Here is an 11330-nt window from a genome sequence, read left to right as displayed (position 1 = left end):
AAATGTATATTTAGTTTCCGTGACGTGTTTACCTTTCCTATACTTTGCACTCCCATCGTGTTTTTGAACTCTTTGTTGTTTATAACGTTTTGACCCGCCCCTACTGGACATCTGTAAAAATAGCTTTATAGCTCATCGGATTCCTCCAGTCTCATTCAATGTTTTGACTCTGAAATTTTGGGCTGTGGGTTTGCTCTCCAACACCACGGGTGGCGCTGAAGTAGTTAACTGACTGGCACGTTTTGTTCACGTGACAAAACGTCATTCATTGGCTGCGTCGGGTGGAGGTGGGTTGACGACACATTCACATGTGGCGTGACTGCTACATTTCACTTTGTGGGGTGGAGGAGCAAAAACAATCTTGAATATAGCCGGGCCGTGGTGGATATTCACGTGGTCTGTACATTCCAGCAGTGCAGGAAGCAGCGAAGGTTGGTGGATCACACGCGGGTGATGTGGAACCCCCCCTCCCCTGGCTTCAAGGGGGCCCGGGGCTGCTACGAAAATTTTGGGAACGGCCCTATTTGTCTATTTAATCGTTTCCTTTCACCGTTTCCCCAGCAGCACCGGTCCCCGATACAAATCACCCCATTGCTATCCATCTTGAAGATTATTATCAGCTCAAGTTTGTTTAGTTAAATATGAAACACGGATTAGAAAGCTCGAGTCTCAACAAGGAACACAGATATTTTAATATCCGCACGTGGCTTTGCGTAACACGCATGTATGTACGTTCACCTTGTGTCGCACCGGAACGTAGCCAACCGTGCTATTCGGAGGCGTAATAAACTTTAATCACGAAACGATTATAGTGCACAGAGCAATGTATCGTAGCGCACCAATACTACAATGCATTTTGACCGCAAGATGGAACAGCACCGCATGGGTCGCGTGCCATTTGGAGGGGCCTTCAATTTCCAAGGCCACTAATGCCACCCTCCGCTGCGTTAACCTGGCACCGATCACAGCCGCCTACGTGGACATTGCATTCGCGAGAAGTGTGCGTACGTGTGTGTGTACGTTGGTAAGGGTGTGTGCGTATGTACGTGTGTGTGTGTGTGTACGTGCGTGTGTTCGCGTGTGTATCTATGTTGAACTTCTTTCGCACCGCATGTAGGCAACTGTGCTAATCGTGCTAATCGGGGTGTGCAAACCTGTTGCAGTGTGTAAACATCGCCACTAGAGAGACAAAGGCGGCCGGGCGTGCTGCTAGCCACCCCCCTCCTCCGTGTCGGGCTTCATATGTGCTCGCGAACAAAATTTGTTCATACAGTCTGTTAAGGCTACACGGATGATCGTTGTGTGCGTGTGTGCGTACGTGCGTGCGTTTGCGTACGCGTATGTGTGTGCGTACGTGTGTGTGCGTACGTGTGTGCGTGTGTATGTGTGTATGCGTACGTGTGTCTGTGAGTGGGTGTGTGCGTACGCGTGTGTATGTGTGTATGTATGCGTACGTGTGTGCGTGCGTACATGTCTGTGTTTGTGCGGACGCGCGCGTGTGCGTGTGCTTTTTTGTGTTGACTCGCCAACTTTTTCCGCTTAAGCTTTCCCCTTGATCTTGATGTGCGAGAAGCACAGGGCGCACGTCTCGCACAGGGGCTCGCACACGCACCGCACGATCGTCGACCAGAACATCTGCAGGCAGAGCATGTTCATGCGACACATGCGCAGGCACGGCGCCACGTTCCACACGTGGTAGAACTGCGCGCACGCGAAGTCGCAGCCCCAGCAGCACGAGAGCGGCACGGCGCACAGCACGGAGAGCAGCAGGTAGCAGAACCATTTGGCGCCGTTGTAGGTCCTGAAGGAGCACCTCCACACGCCGGGGATGCTGTGCGAACCCTCCGGCTCGGCGAACACGTCCTCGAAGAGCACCTGCCGCGTGGCCACGTGGACACGGACACAGAGAGAGATTACGACAAAGAGGTGTCACCACTTACCCCATCCTCCTACTGTCACACCGTAGAGCCAACACAGGTTGATGGGGCCCAGAACCACGTCTAGCCATCTTGGCCTCTTAGAGTCCGGCAGGCGAGGCTGCGTTGGCTGGGTCACGTAGCCCGCATGCCCAGCCACCGCATGCCCAAGCGGATTCTATTTGGCCAGATGGAGGATGGCTAAATGGGCGCGGCGTGGGCTGGAGAAGCGAGGGACTAATATGCTACAGGAAGATGTGGAGCCGAGTTGGACCTGCCGCGGATGACTGGGACCAGCGGTGTCAAGATCGGCCTCTGTGGAGGAGGCTCGTGAAGAACGCCGCTACTGGGCAGTTAGAGGCAGTCGCCCTCCAATAACAACGGAGGGCAGAGGAGCGACGCTCACAACAACGAGCGGAGCGCCGGGTGGAGAAAATGCAGCGTGGGCCTGTCCCGTGACCTCCTGTTCGCGAGCCTTCGACACTTCACGTGGCCTCAAAGTGCACCTGGCCTGGCACAGGCCCCATGATGACGTCACCGTCACTTAGTAGGGAATGGGGAGGGGGTATTGTTATTGGTAGTGTCGTGCTTAGCGCGCTGCGCTACAAACCCGGCGGCACGAGTTCGACTCCTGTTAACGGCCAATACCAATGGCAATTATCTGAACCGGCCTCCTCTAGTTCAACTCAGCCTCAAATTAGTACTTGGTGCGGTGTGTAAACATGACCGCTGGCAGCCGGGCGTGGTGTTGGAAGGCCACTACTGGGCAGTTGGAAGCAGTCGCCCTCCAGCAACAACGAAGGACGGAATGAGCGGCAGCGTCTCTCGTCCTGGCGAGCGGACCTCGCCACTGGCTCTAAGCTCGTGAGTGCGAGGATGGAATGGAACAGGCGTGCATAGGCGTTCATGTTTTCGCGTGAACCGCGGTGGCGAGATGTTAACTCCCTGGCCCGGTGTACAGGACGTCTCGGGTTCGATCCAGACCTTGACGCCTGCTGTATGTTCTGAGTTTGCGTGTCTCTCTCTCCGGGTCCTCAGGTTTTCCCCTCCACATTTGGAATCAACGTCACGCGTTTAGAGTATTTGGCTGCTGTACATTTCCAAGTGATTCGTCACTTTGTTGAGCTGTCATTTGTGTCTAGGTCGTTTCTGAACACGAGCTACATAGCTCAGTGGCACATCACAACCGGTTAGCACGGTTGGCTACGTACGGTGCGAAGTCCAACATACATACAACATGCGATTGATCAGTATCAATAGCACGCACATCAAATGTCCCGAGGAGTCATCGGAGGGTCCTCCTGCATGGGGTTTAAACAAAGCACAAATATTAAGATGTTTTCAGCCTATTCGCGAGTGTCTACGAATTGATATTGAGAATGTCCAACTCAGTGGCCAGAGGTTGTTTTCCGTCCAGTGCTCGCCGAACTGCATTGGCTTCCGGTTGCTGAATGATCACATTGTCAGGTAGCGCTCACCACACACAGAGTGCTGGCCGCAAATGAACCACGATACTTTGCTGAACTCATCCAGGAGCAGAAATCATCACGCGAATTCCGATCATCCTCGCAGCAGCGGCGGCGGCTTTTGGATGGCCATCGAACAAAGACGGTCACCGCATCGCGCACTTTCAGACGCGCTTCTGCGGCCGTCTGGAACGCTCTCGCTTCCGATATTACGAAGCCACTGGAGCTGTGCGCTTTTAAATCATCGTCTAGATTGAAAACTAATTTCTTGAGAAGTTATTTTTGTGTCTAGTTTGTTGTCCTTCCCCCGCACCTACGATTATCGCGGTTGGCTACGTACGGTGCGAAATAAGTTCAACATACATACATTTCTGCTACTGCTCCCATCGCTACTGCTGCTGATACTAATGATAATGCTGCTGATGATACTGATAATGACGATGATGCTGATTAATGATGATAATGATGATGATGTTGATAATGATGATGCTGATAATAATGATGATAATGATGAGAATGCTGATAATGATGACGCTGATGATGATGCTGATGATGATGATAATGACGCTGATTATGATGACGCTGATAATGATGACGCTGATAATGATGATGATGATAATGACGCTGATAATGATGATGCTGCTGATGATGATAATGACGCTGATAATGATGACGCTGATAATGATGATGCTGATAATGATGCTGATGATGCTGAAAATGATGACGCTGATAATGATGACGCTGATAATGATGACGCTGATAATGATGACACTAATGATGATGATGCTGATAATGATTATTATGATGATGCTGATAATGATGATACTGATGACGCTGATAATGATGATGATGATGCTGATCATGATGATTATGATGATGCTGATAATGATGCTGCTGATAATGATGCTGATAACGATGACGCTGATTATGGCACAACGCAGCGACACAGCCTGAGCACGGCTGCAGTGCGGAAAACTCACCCGCACGTGGCTGTTCATGTCCTTCGGGTCCCGGTGTTGCAAATCAAGGGGCAGCGCGGCATCTGGGATTGACCTGGGCTCCATGTCTGCCGTGTGACTCTCGATCGGGATGTGGGTGCTGGGGGGGCTGTCTGTGTAGGTGTGGGGGGGGGGGGCTGCTGGCTCTGCGTGTCCGCTCTGGCGTGCAGTGGCAAAGAGCCGTGGAGAAGCGAACTCCGTTCCGTTCTTATAAAGGCGGTCACGGCCCCCCACGCACGCGTGTGCGATCGTTTCCAGGCGACAGACAGACCCAAGCGTTTGACGCAGCTCCTCCCTTCCCGACTTTGTCGCCTCGCCTTGCACAAGTCGCTGATTCGAACCGCGCGCACAACAACAACTGCAACACAAAAATAATCATCAAGCCATCATCCCGCGCCGAGGGTCGATAACATAGCTACCACTTTGCGGGGGGCGAGTCGATGTTGTGGTTGTCCTCTGGATAGACTCGCCCCTGGGAATCGCCTGATCAAGATGCCTGTCGACACAACTGTGTCTGGATGTGCCCGTAACCATTTCTCTATTGTTATATATATTTTTGTTAATTGATTTGATATCTTCTTGGTTCTTTCGGTAAAGTCACGTAGAATGGAAATAATAAAATAATAAAAATAAAACATAATAAAATAATTCTCTAGACGTTTCGGCCACAACGCAAGCAGCCGTCCTCAGGTGAAGAACAGGTTGTCGATAAGACAGAGTCTGAATGATTTGATATGTTTTTGTATTCACCACTTAACTTTCGCATGCGATTTGTTGAGCAGGGTGGCACTTTAACCTGATCAGTCGCTGTTACGGGGGGAGGGGTTATATGGCCCGTTCCATGGTAATGAGAACCGGGGTCCACTTTATTGAGGCATAGAAAATGAAGGATTGCTTGAGTGATGTCTGTATTTTTGTTGTTGTAAGATTCAAAACCTGACTTCAGAACTGATTGTTTTGTGTTTAGTTCGTTGTACTTCCCCCGCAACGCTGAATACCACTGTTGGCTACGTGCGGTGCGAAAGAAGTTCAACATACAGGACAGTAAATACATTATTGCGTTAGTTTCCCTTGTCATTTCCCCCGAAATGTTATTCCATCGGCGTCACGCGGTCGTCGGATGAACAAATTCTGATTCTGGTTTCTCGCAACGCAGTGCGACCCTTCTTGGGAAGAGAACGGCGCACGGAAGTGGGTATCGCAGACCTACTAAGGGGCCGTCCATAAATGACGTCACGCACCTGGGGGGGGGGGTCAGACATTTGTGACGATGTGGGACGAGGGGGGGGGGGTTGAGAACAACACTCCTACAATATCAGAGTGCAGCGCCACATTAAATACGCACTACAATGACAATAGTTAAAAACGATTTGAAGCATGTTTTATTTCAAAATGGAAATATGGTTTGGGGGGGGGGGGCAAAGCTTTGTGACGTCATATTTGAGGGGGGGGGGTCTGACTTTTTGTGACGCCGTGTGACGAGGGGGGGGGGGGTCAAAAATCGTTCAAAATCTCGTGACGTCATTCATGGACGGCCCCTAACTCTGAGTGACCTCTGACCCACACAACAGTAGAGGGCAGCACTTCCCTGCCACACCGCTGCATGCGGCTGTTGATGTTCGTCAGTTCAAAGCGATAACTTTTCATTCTCAGAGATATAATTAATGCTAATTAAGTTCCGAACTGTAATAACCTTTACGTGACGGATTTTAGTCTGCGTGTGTGAGCAGTCATTGGTGGTGAGCGGTCGTGTCGGGGTGAGCGCGCTGCGTTACGAACCCGGCGACCCGAGATCAATGACCGCTCACTGCCACCAACATCATATCTGAACCGTTTCTGGGCCTCCCCTAGGTCGACTCAGCCTCAAATAAGTACCATATGCCGTTAGGGAGCCAAAGGCGGTCGTACGTGGTGCTGGTGTTGGAGTTTTGTTGGTGGCGTTGTTAGTGGTGCTGTTGGTGTTGTGTTGTTGTTACTGTTGTGTTGTTGTTGTGTTCTTGTTGTTGTGTTGGTGATGTTGTTGGTGGTGCAATAACGATAACCTGAACTGGTTCTGGGCCTTCCTTAGGTCGACTCAGTCTCAAATTAGTACCTGGTGCGGTGTATAAACATCGCCACTGGGAGGCAAAGGCGGTCGAGTGTGGTGCTGGCCATCCACCCCCTCGTGTACCGTTCCGGCCTTCATAGGTGCTGCTCGCTAACAGCACTTGCCCCTTTAGTCTGTTCAGGCTACACGGAAGATCTTTGTCTTTGCAGTCATTGGTGACCACCTGAGATTAGACTGTCAGTTCGCTACACTTGAAAACGAAGAGTGGCTGAAACTCGGATTCGAACCCAGGTCTCATCGGTGGTGGCTCAGTGCCCTGGACCTCTGAGCCACTCAGCTGTATCCGTCACCAGTGCTTCTCGCTCTCTCTTGGCCCACTGATCAGAGTCGATTCTAACCGTGTGCATGATGGTGGCAGCAATCTGGTCCAGGAGCTAAATGCCAATGTCGAGGTCTCCTAGCCACGACGAGAGGGCTTCAGCCGAGTTCGTGTCGCTCTGTTGTTCCCCTTCCTTTGAAGGGGCGCAGACCACAGTGGGACTGCTGTGTGGTCCATTGTTTGAGTTGCTTGGCCACAATCGGACGACTGTGACCCGTGTCTTTAATGCATCTATATGTGTCTCTCTGCATCTCTATGTGTCTTTATGCATCTCTACACGTCTCTATGCACCTATATTGGTCTCTATGTAGCTCTGTGGGTCTCTGTGGGTGTATTGTACGGTCCATTGTTTGGGTTGCGTGGCCACAGTCGCGCTACTGTGTCTTGTGACTTCAATGTCTCCATTCATGAAGGCGGTGATGCGCATCATCCCGGTGATGTTGTGACCATGGGGTTGGTGGTTACACCACCGGTGTCTGCGAGGAGGAGGAACGTCAGAGCCAGGGAGGCGAGGTGCGATTGTGTTTCGGGTCACGAATGGGTATCGACCAGATGATGGCGATAGAGGCTTGAAAATGCAAGAGAGACGTCGAATCGGTCGTTGAGCGCTTGAGACACGCGAGCCCATTTACACTGGTAGGAACCTCCTGGTTACACCAGCCCACAGGGGATTATTCTGTCCGTCCGTCCGTCGTGCATCCAAAAATTGGAAGGGTGGGGCTGGGTGGAGAGGGGAAAATGGGGAGGGGCTGGGTGGGGCTGGGTGGGGGGTGGGAGGGGAGGGGCTGGGTGGGGCTGGGTGGGGGGTGGGAGGGGAGGGGCTGGTCACCCCGTGGTGCCCTTATAAAACTCAACGTTTAACCTACTCACGCCGGCTTGTGCCCGCCCTCACAGTCGGCCATATTTGCGGAATACACCACGCCGCCGTTGACCCTGGCAATTGACCGAGCAACCCAACGTTCCTACCAGCTCCATCCGCAGGAATGTGTTGTTGCCGCATTCTGCCCATTTATATTCACAGGGTTCCATCGCTTTATAAGTCAGGACACATTACGTTTATTTCACCAATGGCGTTGAACATATCCAACGTGTAATTGTTTATTTTTTAAAGTTAATATTTGTATTTATCATCGTTATTCATATCGGTTTTTTTCGTCTTATTTTGTTTCAGGTGACGTTTACAATGTCCGTCCAGTGCTCGCTGGGCAGCATTGGCTTCCGGTTGCCGAACGAATACATTGTAAGGTCGCACACATTACACACAAAGTGCTTGCCACAAGTGAACCACGATACCTCGCTGATCTCGTCAAGAAGCATAAACCATCACTGCACACTCCTATCATCATCGCAGTAGCGACTTCTGGCTGGCCATCGAACAAAGGCGGTCACCGCATCGTGCGCTTTCAGATGCGCTTCTGCGGCCGTCTGGAACGCTCTTCCTTCCGACATTAGGAGCTCTGCCCCTTTAAATCATCTGATTTAAAACTCGTTTCTTTAGAGCTGCTTTTTGTGATTAGTTTGTTGTCCTTCCACCCGCACCTCCGATTAGCACGGTTGGCTACGTACGGTGCTAAAGAAGTTCAACGTACAAACAACACTCGACGAAGAACCCAGAATGAATTAATTGAGACGACAACATATATTTGATAAATGTTCAAAGATTACACAACTGCAACCAATAAAAAAAAACTAAGTCCTGAATAAATTTCAAAAGAAAATTAATGCATTAATGGAAGCGAGATTGAACATGCGTTAAAACAAATTAACTTATCCTATATGATTTGTTAAATAAATATGAAAACCCTGTTTCCTGACTTTTGACCCACCCTATGTATATATCCATATTTCTGCATATATATGCTTACTGTATGCAACGTCTTGCTTGCTATAAAATAATTGCCTTTGACCGAGTGACATTAAAATTCGGGTGTCTATTTTTATTTTTGTACGGATAGTATTCGACTTACACAAGAAGTAAACTAAAAGCTATAATCATTTTTTTTCACCAGGTAAGGCCCACTGAGCTATGAAGCTCTAATTCAGAAGCGACCTGGCTACAATTTTTTGCTCAACGAAGTGGTTTATCATCGCAGCCTAATACTCTTTAACGTATGTTTCTAAATGCGGAGGGAAAAACCAGAGGACCCTGGGAAAAAAAATCAACGTTACCACAGGAAGAGAAACACACAAACTCCAAATGTACAGGCGTCAGCATCGGGATCGAACCCACGACCTCCTGTATACCAGGCAAGGCAGTTAACATCTCACCACTGTGGCACCCAGTAGTCTGGAATTCGTCCTTACACGCTGTCTCCATTCAGTGTGAAGGGCCCTGCTACTCGCGTTCGGAAGACCGGGAAACCGGCCAACGTGGTCACCGTTTGTGATGTCACTTACAAGCCTTTGCGGCTCAGCGAACTGGAAAGTCGCTTCTTTGCGCGAGCTCCTGAAAAGAAATGAGCTGCGTGCAGAGTAAAACAACGAGCCTCGTCTGTGAGCCATCAACTGGCAATGTCACCAGCCCCTGCGTGTGTAACGATGGGCTGTGCGGATTAGAGGCGCAGCCGCGTGATTGCTCGCTCACGACGCTGCTGGCGGAAGGGCCTCCCCGCTAGAAGCTCGCTCCAGATGGCCTCTTCCTAGGGGACTTTTTGTTTAACCTACTCCCCACGCTGACCATACACATTAGAACAAGTGGGAATACCCACACTTTACCCCACCACACGCGTGACATGCCTGTCAATTAACTGTGGTGTACTCAATTATAATAAACTATATTTATAAAAAAAATATACATATATTTTTAGCAGGCAAGCCCCGCCGAGCTGTATAGCTCTTTTTTCAGAAGCGACCTGGCCACAAATGACAGCTCAATGAAGCGGCTTATTATCACGTGGAAATTTATAGCAGCAGTCCAATACTCTAAAAGTGTGAATCCTTAATGAAACGGTGGCCCTGAATTGTAAGCATGCAAGCTCTGGTGAGCATGCACACACTTCGAGAAAAAAACATCTTACATAACACGTAATTAGCTTTTCACTTTAATAGCTAGCTTCAGTACTTGCCCGTGGAACATTTCCAGTTATTTAATTAGTTTAGAATTTGTAATCTCGTCCCATGCTTCCATATCTACATGTCTGAATCAGCTCAAGCCTCCCGTAAGTCACGTGACTTCTGTGTGGCCACCCCCCTATTGTGACCCCCCCCTCTATCCCCGCCCACTGTGAAAACAGACACCGCTCCTCATCTGTGGAGCGGCGTCTCGGCTCTGAATCAGCCTCTTACTCATCCAGATTCTCATCTCTCCTGACGGCTTTGCTCCCGTTTCTCTGTTCGTATTCCACCAAAACATTTTTAATTTACGCTCCACCTATTTCCCATAACCTTTTCTTCCCTCTTCCTTCTCCGATTCCGTTCTCTCTTTCTGTGCATTCTATTCTCGACTCTCATCCCCTTTTCCATGGTGGTGGCGAGCCACGGGTAACACAGTTTGCTTCCCGCTGGACAACTGTCGGGTGTGCGCAGTGGCGGCGCGGCGGTTTTAGCGCGCCATGTTACAAAACCTCGGCGACCCGAGTTCGAATTCCCAACCGCAGTTAACGCCGGTGGCGAGTGACACCCCACGCCATATCTCGATGCCACTCCTCCCCCACCCATTCACCAACCCGCACTCATCATGCGTCGCTGAAGTTTGGACTTTTCCATCTGTTATACGGATCGGTGTTCAACTATCGTCGGCCTGCATTTAGCCAGCAACGGTGGCTACGCTGCTGCCTGTGTAGTGTACTAAATCAGAGACACGAGTAGGAGGCGTTATCCCTCTTGTTTATTCCGGCTCTCACAGCCATAGGGGATAATTCCATACCGGGTCAGGACAGCCAACATGCTTCCAGACCCACAGCTTGAAGAGGCGAAGACCACGACAACAGCAGCACGACGAGTTCCACTCCCGATGGCAGCAGCCCCGACTGTGAGTCGGAGCTCGCCTTTTGTTCTCCCCAGCGCGGCCAAGCTCCGCCCTCGGCCACGCCCTCTTCTGGATGCCCCAGAAGGCTCCGCGCTTGGCCCACGGGTCCAATTGGTAGAACGGGCTGCTACCCCCAATACCCATTGCCTACCAATCTCCCAGCGCCACGCGCTACAGTGACTCATTCAATGTCACGACACCTGTAATCCAGCACTGCGGAGGAAGCAGCGAGGTTCCTGTGGTCCACCCGCACACGGACGTCGTGAAACTGCCTTCCAGTGGACATCGAGGAGGTGCCGTGCCCTGACTCGCAAGTGGACTAATCGCCATCTGTCGTCGTTGTTGGAGGGTTTAAAAAAAAAGAATTCGCCTCTCACACACGACTCTGTCTCTCTCGGTCCTTCAGAGACCCCCCCACCACGCACAGCGCCGCTTCTCCGAGTGGACGAGACGAGAGCTGCACGGATCTCCCCACTAAACGAGCTCCTCGGTTAGAATCTGTTTCTCTCTCTCTTTCTATCGTGGCCGCATGCTGCCAGGGATTTCAAAATTTGTTT

The 11330-nt window shown here is 50.6% G+C and overlaps 1 pseudogene; it reads right to left on the bottom strand.

The window, feature by feature from the left end:
• Positions 1–669: 669 nt before the first annotated feature.
• On the bottom strand, positions 670–10917 carry LOC133340027 (caveolin-3-like; annotated as a pseudogene).
• Between the last annotated feature and the right edge of the window lie 413 nt (positions 10918–11330).

The sequence above is a fragment of the Lethenteron reissneri genome, unplaced genomic scaffold (assembly GCF_015708825.2).
Source record: "Lethenteron reissneri isolate LAM-NWPU_2019-01 unplaced genomic scaffold, ASM1570882v1 scaffold_645, whole genome shotgun sequence".
Taxonomy (NCBI): domain Eukaryota; kingdom Metazoa; phylum Chordata; class Hyperoartia; order Petromyzontiformes; family Petromyzontidae; genus Lethenteron; species Lethenteron reissneri.
Note: the sequence above shows the minus strand (reverse complement) of the source record. Positions and strands in the feature narration are given on the sequence as shown.